The sequence below is a fragment of the Fundulus heteroclitus genome, chromosome 19 (genome assembly GCF_011125445.2).
Source record: "Fundulus heteroclitus isolate FHET01 chromosome 19, MU-UCD_Fhet_4.1, whole genome shotgun sequence".
NCBI lineage: Eukaryota > Metazoa > Chordata > Actinopteri > Cyprinodontiformes > Fundulidae > Fundulus > Fundulus heteroclitus.
This window is the reverse complement of record NC_046379.1, coordinates 18818290-18827654: the sequence shown is the minus strand read 5'-3', so window position 1 is coordinate 18827654 and position 9365 is coordinate 18818290.

Here is a 9365-nt window from a genome sequence, read left to right as displayed (position 1 = left end):
TATTATGACATCCTGATGAAAAGGTATCAAAACTTTTCCGGATAAATCTCACTATCCAAACACGGCCTTGCTAGAAAATGTCTTGACTTTAATGCTGATGAGAGAAGTTGAGTTATGGATGTTTTTCCCCTGCCTTTATAGCGACGCTACCTTCAACATTAGGAGGGAGTGGTGGCCTAGTGGTTAGAGCAGGGTGCTGGCGTCCTGGGAAAGTTGTTAGTTCCCCAGTTAGAATCCAGCAGACTGCCACTCTGAGTCCCCGAGCAAGACTTTTAGCCTCATAATGCTCCCCAGCCACCACAGAGTGGCAACTCACTGCTCCATTAGGCATGGATTAAATATGAGGACAAATTTCAATGGGATGTACAAAACTGCAATGACAAATAAAGATGATGATTATTATTATTAGCGGGTGATGCCTCTCCTTTACAGTATCTTGCAAAAATATTGATACCTTTTTAAGTTTATCACGTTCTCTGGCCGAACAATGGCATCATGTGGACGCCATTCTTGAAGTTGGTCAGAGTGAAAGGTCAGCGGAGCTAATTACAGAGCAGTCCTTCAAGAAAATCTGTTAGATGTTTCAGTAGATTGGAAATGGTGTAGAGATGCCCCTTCCAGCATGTCAGCAACCAAAAACATAGAGCCAGAACTACAATAGAATGGTTTAAAGCAGATTAATTTGTTAGAATGACCCAAGCAAAGCCCTGACTCACTTTCACGTGTAAAACTGTGGCAAAACCTGTGGCAAAATTGATTTTGAAGGATGTAAAAAAGTTCATTAGATTTGAATACTTCTTCAAGGCCCTGTACATAATGCTAGACCCAAGATTAGACCTGTTCTTTGCTTGTTTAACAAACAAACAAAAAAAACCATCACATGAATATTGATCCCAGTTCTAAATACATTAGATCATCCAATGAGTAAATCATTGTGAAAGAGAATGTATATATCCACTGAGGTTTTGCATTCTTTTTCAGTGCTGCTACTCCTCAAGTCTTACCTGTTTGTGTGCCGAGATTAGATCTTCATTCTTGTTTTTCCTCGTCAGATAACGAAAGAGACACAAGACCCGACAAAAGCCTCGATTATTAAAAGCTCGCTGCCGTTTGAGCACAATGTAATTAAAATACCACGGCATGTAAAGATTTATTATTCCTGACAAGCTTACGCACACTCACACAAACAAACATGACAGAAGCTATGCGAGCCATTCACGGTCCAGGCACCAGCGTGGAAGGATCTCAGACTTGTGAATTGTGGCGGCGGATCTGTATGACAATGGGTCAGCAAGCCCTGGAGGAGATCGTTAGAACAGTAGGGGTTAGGCAGCGGCTGCCATGGGCCGGAGTCAACAGCCCCAATCTCCCACCTCAAACCTGGAGTCTAGACAGCCGGGGTGGGGGGGGTGAAGTCGCTTGAGGGATTTAGGTTCCCTTGTCCAGACAGTCAACCAGACAGATGTGAGGATGGGTGACTTGTACTCCATTTTCATTCATAGCTGCCCAAAAATAATCCTGTTACAACTTCTCAGGGAACAAGTCCTCTTCTTTCGGGACCTCGTTGACCATTTGAGGGTCTCTTTCAACCGTGCTCCAGTTGGATCTACCCTTGTACAGCGCAGGACGGTGGGAGGTGGAGACGAAAACCACACATTACATCATGTATTTACTTATCCTGGATAGCTGGAGAGTGACACGGAGAGTGGGGCCGGGGGTGAAAGGTGAAGGATTCAGGAGTAAATGAGTCATGACCAAAACCAAAGGATTGGAATCTGGTGACAAGGTTGCCTAAAGACCAAACGCTACACAGTGCCCCCAGTAAGAAACCAAACATATTTGTGGTTGGACCAAAGAAATCTCAAAACTATTTTTGATTGCTGCAGACAAATTTCTAAACTAATCCAAAGAGCCTTGCCAGATGTTTTCAACAGAGCGCCATAATGTTACAGGGAATACAAAGTACTTTGAGATTATTTGCCATTAATGACGACAATTAGGGGATCAGGCTTTTGGTAGCCTGCCAACTACTGTTTCAACATTTTCCCTCCTTGGAAGTGGAATTTGAGCTCGGTAAATTGCTTCCTTTTAGTAACAATGCCATAAACACCCTCCAATCCCCTCGCAACTATCTGTGCATGGTCAGCATCACCCTAGTAACTGCTGGTGACATGTGCTGCTGATTGGCCTTGTTGAGGGTCCAACTACCTCACCTCACCTTAGCGAGGCGGTGCAAGTCACGGAGACCAAACAGACCCTGACAGGAAAATCTGCAGACTGTTCCATTTACGGTGAGGGTGGGATTTCTGTATTTCATTCAAGGGTGTGTGTGTGTGTGTGTGTGTGTGTGTGTGTGTGTGTGGGGGGGGGGGGGGGTTACTTGCTGAAATGGTGGCCGAGAGATGGTGAAACAAAGGTAAAAAAAAAAAAAACAGGCGAGAAGCAGCAAACGCACAGAGGTCTGTTGTAGGGGCACTCTGATAACACCAAATTGATGGAAATTAACTAATAACATTTGACAATTAAAAAATTGGGCACATTTAAACAATTTTTTTAAAATGTGTTCTAACAAAATGTATTAAATTAATGATTAATGTTCACAATAATGTTACTGAAATTCATTCATTTACACATTCACTTATGTTTTAGACCTACTTAAATTAATATTTTGTTAATGAAATGGAAGTATGTTAAACGTCTGCTCAATCAACGGTTTAAGACAACATGTCTTCATTGTGTTCATTTCAAAGCTGCAGTCAACGGTACAAGCGAAAAAGCTTTGTGTTTGCCAGGGATATCCTTGTAAAAATGTAAAGTGGTGAATTTACTCTAACAAGGCAGAAAGTAAACCTTTTCCCTAAAAAAAAAACAACAACTAAGAAGTGTTCATTGGCAAAGGCTGCTGCAGGGTTAAAAGGCTTACTGGTAAGTTTGGCTTTAACATCAATGCTGTCAGTAAAACAGACAAAGTTGGAAACAAACCTAAAAAAAATGTTGTTCCAACACACATATTTTCCCAATCACAGCTTATTTAACAGATCTTCACTTCTCCTTGCCGGATAGATGCTCACCGTCCAATTTATTAGGCACATCTTTGTAAAGTAGTTAACACTAACAGTGACTCAGCCAATCTAAGCATTTAGGCATCTAGACGTGGTTTAGGTAACACGCTGATGTTCGAACTGAGCATGGGATGGGAGAAGAAAAGGGGGTTTGGATTCTGAAGTGGCCATGGGTCTTGGTACTTCAGAGACTGATGATGTACTGGGATTTTTCATGCACAATCATCGCTCAGGTTTACAGAGAACAGTCAGAAAAAGACAAAAATATCCAGTGAATGATGGTTGTGCAAACAAAAAAGGCTTGCTGATGTCAGAGGTCAGAGGTTAATGGGTAAAGTGGTTGGAGATAATAGAAAAGTACCAGTTGATTAAACAGGCAAATGTTACAACCATGGTTTTAGGGATGCAAATCACCAGCTTTGTCCCGATATGATGTTATAACGATTTGTTTGCATGTACGATATTTGCTGATATAACAGTTTGTTACAATTTCTAATCAATGCAACCGATATGATGTGATATTATCTGGTCAAGAGGTGGTGTCATCTAATACTAAAATATAAATTGGCAGGGAGCTCTTTTAATGACAGACTGCTGCTCCCCAGATGCTCAAAGGAGCGCTTCTCACAAAAAACAAAACAAATCATAATTTGACCATTTTATTTCTAAGCTCTTGTGGGTATCAGGGATTTAAATCAAAAACTGCATTCTTCTAATTTTAAAATAATAATAATGATAATAATTGATCATCTATTCACTATAGTCTCGTGCATGAGTTTCAGATTAAAGGTGGATCTTAAAATGATATGGATTGATATTTTTATATTGCATCGATGTAATTGGATTGTTAATCATTTAATCGATATATTGATGTGGATCGATGTATTGTTACACCCCTTCAAGGTACTCAGAATTCCACCAACGAGTGTTTCCCGTCACATAAAATGGCCTTGAAGCAGATGTACTACAGCAGCAGAAGACCCCACTGGTTCCTGTCAGCTTAGAACAGAAAAATTGAAGCACAGTTCTCACTGGCCGATCAACTACTGTAAAACACCAAACTGGAAAATGCTGCCTTTCAATTGTGACTTCCAGGAAGCACGATTGAAATTTGTCATGAACAACGTGGAAACATTGATCCGTGCTGCACGGAGTCAACGGTTCAGGCTGGGTGGTAGTGGTGGCATGATGCCATGGGGCATTTTCTATGCCCCAAATTGGGCCCTTAAATACCAGTTCAGCATATTTTAAAAGCTGCAACCTGCTTGTGTGTTGTTGCTTACTATGTCTCTACCTTTTAAACCACTGTATGCCCATCTTCTGACGACCACTTCCAGCAGGATAGTGCACCATGTCACTCTTTGCGAGTCATCTCAACCTCATTTCTTCAGTATGACAATCTAGGTCTGATGGAGCATCCTTGGGATGTGGGGGAAACAAGAGATAACATCACAGTAAGCAGCCTAAAGAAAATCAATACATGTTGACACTTCTGAACAGAACAGGATCAAAAAGGAACCCTGGGCCGTGACCTGTGGAAACACACGAAATTGTTTGTATTGTTGTTTAATGATCAATAGCAGGAGCCAGTTTTTTGTCACACATCTAATGCTGCAGATTTTTGTTGCTTTGTACCATGAGAATGATACCCGACTGAACTTCCAACCAAATTAGGATTTGTTACCAAAACAGTGTAGTTCATCCTGGAAATTATCTTTTTAACGAGCATCTCACGTCCAAACTAATGTGCTTAATTTAAATGTAAATCATTTTAATTGTCCAAATATTCTTTTTTTCTGGTCTGGCTGTATGAATTTCCTGTCCTTTGTCTACCATATTTCCAGCAAACCTTGCCTGCCTGCATGGAGACATCAAGCACATTCCAAGAGGCAACCCAATTACGGGCAGATGAGGGGCAGTTCTCTTTGTTGAAGAACAAAGCCAGAAGTGACACAACTGGTCTTTAAAGGAAGCTCTCCCAGCCGTGGTTCAACAGAAAGACCGAGGGGGAGCGGGTGGGCATGAGGGAGGCGGCCAGCTGGTTATAAATATCTATTTGGTTAGTTACTGGAAGGAAAATGTGCAGTTTGTTTGTCATCCACTCATCCAGGTGGTGGGCCTGGTGGTTGCAAAACATCACAGAGCACAAGGGAGCAACGAGGCCAACCTGTCTGGGTTGACTGCCCGAGAGAAGTTCATATATGAAAGCCACATGTCAGCCGTTAGCGTACAAGGGGAGTGGGAGAAAGTTCTTGGCACAGTCAGATCCATATTTACCCTGGTGATGATTTTGGTTCCTTTACATTGTGGATTGCAGCAATCTAAAGTAGGAATACGAAGCCGTCATGATGACTTTCACGTTCAAAACACACTTCAAGAGCTGGTTGCTGACTGGAAAAGTTCCTTGTGAAACATTGCAGCATTCATAATCACATCTAGATGCATCTATGAGTGCCGCTTCCACATGCTGTCTCTTGAAAAACTTTGATAAACTGTTCCGGAAGCCGAATGAGTTTCATTTTTTATTTAATTGATTTTCTTTTTTTCTTTTTTTCTTTTTTTACAGCCAGGGGTGGGGGTAGAGGGAGCAGGGTACGAAATTGACACTAAAAAGACAGAGTTTGGGTGGAGTAGCGCTTTAATAACGCTCATTGTGCAAGTAGTTGTTGATGGCCAGAAGCGCAGAGCACTGGCCCGCTGAGGGGTGGGACGAGCTCAAAGTTTAATTCCCACTCTGCAGTAAATTAGAGCACAGCGGGGTAATGTCTGTTTATTCCAAATACAGCTGCCTGGGCCCCTCTCTCTCTCTCTCTCTCTCTCTCTCTCTCTCTTTCATCCCCCCCACATCCCCCCCCCCCCCCCCTTTCGTCTCTCCCCACAGTTCCAACCATAGTCCCAGAATCATCACCTGGACCAGCATACACACAATGCATATCCTGTAAAATAAGAGCACTGCACATAAGTCAACAACGTTGAACTAATGCACATGCTCAGAGATGCAGGCACCAACTCCTACTAAATATACAGATTTTTTTTAGCTCATGGACATGACTGTCTTGTTGACAGAAGTTTAAAGATATACTGGTCAGTACCCTGTCCTCACTTACTTTAGTATAAACTTCTGCTTGGGGAAAAAGTAATTTAACTAGAAATTGGGTCAGAAAGCAGATTTGTATTTCTTTAATCATTTGTTGTTAAACTGGGTGGGTTGTGAGCGTAAAAAAGAAAAATAAATAAATAGAAATCCTTGCTGGAACCCATTTGAACATCTTTATTTATTTTTCTTAGCGCCAGTGACTAAAATTACTTTGGAAAGTCAACTTACTTGGGGGAATCGGTTGTATTCAGTTTAAAATAGACATTTGGTGACCTCTAGTGGGGAATCAAGTAATTGCACTTTCTAAGGTTAGCAACTGTGTGAGATTCAACAGGACTGTACAACGTTTATCTAAAACTAAAACTAAAATATGATTTTTTTTTCAGTATTTAAAAAGGGAAGCTTGTATTTTATATCGATTTATTACACAAAAGGTAATATATTTCAAGAGATTGTTTATTTTAAAACACAGATATGAATTGACAATTGTCCAGCACAAGGACACGTTGAGCACTAAGGGTAAATGTTAAATAGGTTAGCTGTTCACAAAGTAGAAAGGAAGGAAAAAGGGTGGTAGAAAGAGATGCAGAAGCTAACAGGGATAACTGCGGTCTAGAGGGGAATGCCAATCAAAGCCCATTCAAGGTTTGATATTCTAAAGGTCTGGGCTGTATTTGTAGTCCATGCTTCAAGAGCCGCCACGGAAATTTCAATGATATGGGCTACCGCTCTTGTCTTCCTTTTGTTAAACCTCTCCTGAACCAGAGACAATGTCAATGTGCAGATTACCTGGGCTGCAGAAAGAAACCACTGGAATATTGCTCAGAGGTCCAAAGTTCTTCTTGCAGACGTCCATTTTGAAGTCTCCACAGGTAAATAAGTCAGTGATGATCTGGAGAGCTGTGTCATCTGCTTGTGGGTGTCCAATGCGTTTTATCAAGTCCAAAGTCAATGCAGCCATCTACCAGGAAACGTTTTGCCGCTTTAAGCTTCCCTCTACTAGAAATCTTTATCTGGGATTTGGTTTTCCAGCAGAACTTGCCACCTACCCACACTGCCAAAGGTAGAAACATCTGCTGAAATGACCATAGCATCACTGTACCTCACTGTCAGCTAGCTGTCTGACCAGAGGCTCATAGAAAATCTATGAAATATTGTCAAGAGGAAGATGAGAGACACCCAATCCGCCAATTCTGAGGAGCTGAGGGCTGCTGTTAAAGCAACCTGGTCTTTTTTAACACCTCAACAGAACCAAAGGGGGATTTCAATTAAATTCAAAAATACTTTATTAATCCCAAAAGGAAAATAAACACTGGTGGAACTCATGTTTCAGGGGTTTCTTCAACAAGACGTTGTAGATACTGATGGCTGCAGGCAGGAAGGATCTCCTGAAGCGATCTATCTTACAGCTTATCTGGAGAAGCCTCTGACTGAAAACAGTCTGTTGTTGCATGACAGTCTGATGAAAAGGATGCTCAGGGTTCTCTGTAATGTTTTTTTTTATTTGATGAAGAAATCTTCTTTGTAAAAGCATCTCCAGATGTTCTAAAAGGATCCCAAGAACAGAGCTGGCCTTCTTTATAACCAGACTAATGTGTTGTTAAATTTCTGACGGTGGTTTTGCAAGAGAGCAAAAACAAGGAAATGGCAAATAACAGTCCCTTAACCAATGTGCTGGGATTGCTGAATAACTCTGGTGGAAAACCTGACACCAGAAGAGCCAAACGGAAGAAAAATGAAGCAGATATAAAGGGAAGATGGGCAACAAAGAGGGCTGATAGACAACATTTATGCTGAGACAGAAGATTTAATCAAGAGCATTTGTTATGAAGTTATTTGTTCTAAAACTCTGTCACTTATAAACAACAAAAATTAAAGTTACAAAAAAAGAAATGCTTGAATCATTTCACTCTTTGTAATGACTCTATATGACTTTCTTAGTAATGTATAATTTAAATAAACATGTTTTTAGATGATATTTTAACTTACTGAGCTATTTGAAACAGTATTTGTCATAAAATGTTCTGAATATTACTTCACTTCCAGTGCACCAATATTTCACACAGGAAAGGGTACTTGGTACGGGTTTTGGGATTGTTTCGGTTCAATGACAAATACCATGAACAACGTGGAAAAAATGTATATAGAAGTTGACTATATGTTATCTATAAATCATTGTCTGATGTTTAAAATTAATTCGTAGGGACATTTTTGTGAGTGGTTTTTCCTGCTCTCCAGTCAAGGTTTGAATCAAAGTTTCTATCCATGAACCACTTGCTTATGCTAACATTGTTTGATCAGTGAATCCATCCTGGATCACAGCGCTGGTCTCATTTATTGGCACATCTGCTAAAGACATAAGGGGAAAAACTTTATTGCAAGTAGTATAATTCCATCCTGAAAAATCTTGGAAACAAATCCAACCTTTCTATTTAAGTGTATTCAATGATTGGGGTGGGAAATCCCACATTAACAACTTATTTAACAACAATTATCTCCCTTTGTACTGCTACCTTTGGCCAGTTGAACAGTAAGTATTCCGATGTAATGTTTCATTTGGTTAAAATCAACAAAGAGGGTAATTTCCTTTTTGTTCAGTCTATGTAGATCATCGCAAGTTTTTTTTTGCTGATTCACATATGTTCTCTTCTCTTCAGCTTACACCACTGGTTTTATTGGATTGAGGTCTGTGGGTGGAGATGGTCATAGAAGATGATTAATTTATGTGTCCTAAAGTCCCTGCAGAGTTTAGCAAACTCCTCATGTCTACATGTGTAAAGGTAGAACAGCAAATGCATTTTTTTTCCGGCATCCCTTCCAAAAAACATTTGACATGTAAACAGCATTTTGATGTTTTGCCTGCAGATTTCCTTAAGAAAGTTTTGCGTTTCATAGCATCTGATGTGATTCAAATATTAAACCCATCCCTTTCATCAGGTGTTTTCCCCCAGGCCTTAAAAACGACAATTATTAAACAATTGTTGAAAATGAGCAGTTTGACCAAGTTGCAACTGCAGAACCACAGGTCCATCTTAAACCTCCCCTCCATCAGTAGGATTATTAAAAAAAAGCTGCCTTTCAACAGTTAAATACCTTTTTAACAGTGACCAGCTGCTTTGACTTCTTCCAGTCAGACACCACCCTGATGAATGACATCTGTATTAATATAAACTATGAAAGAACCACACTGCTGGTACTTTTGGTCC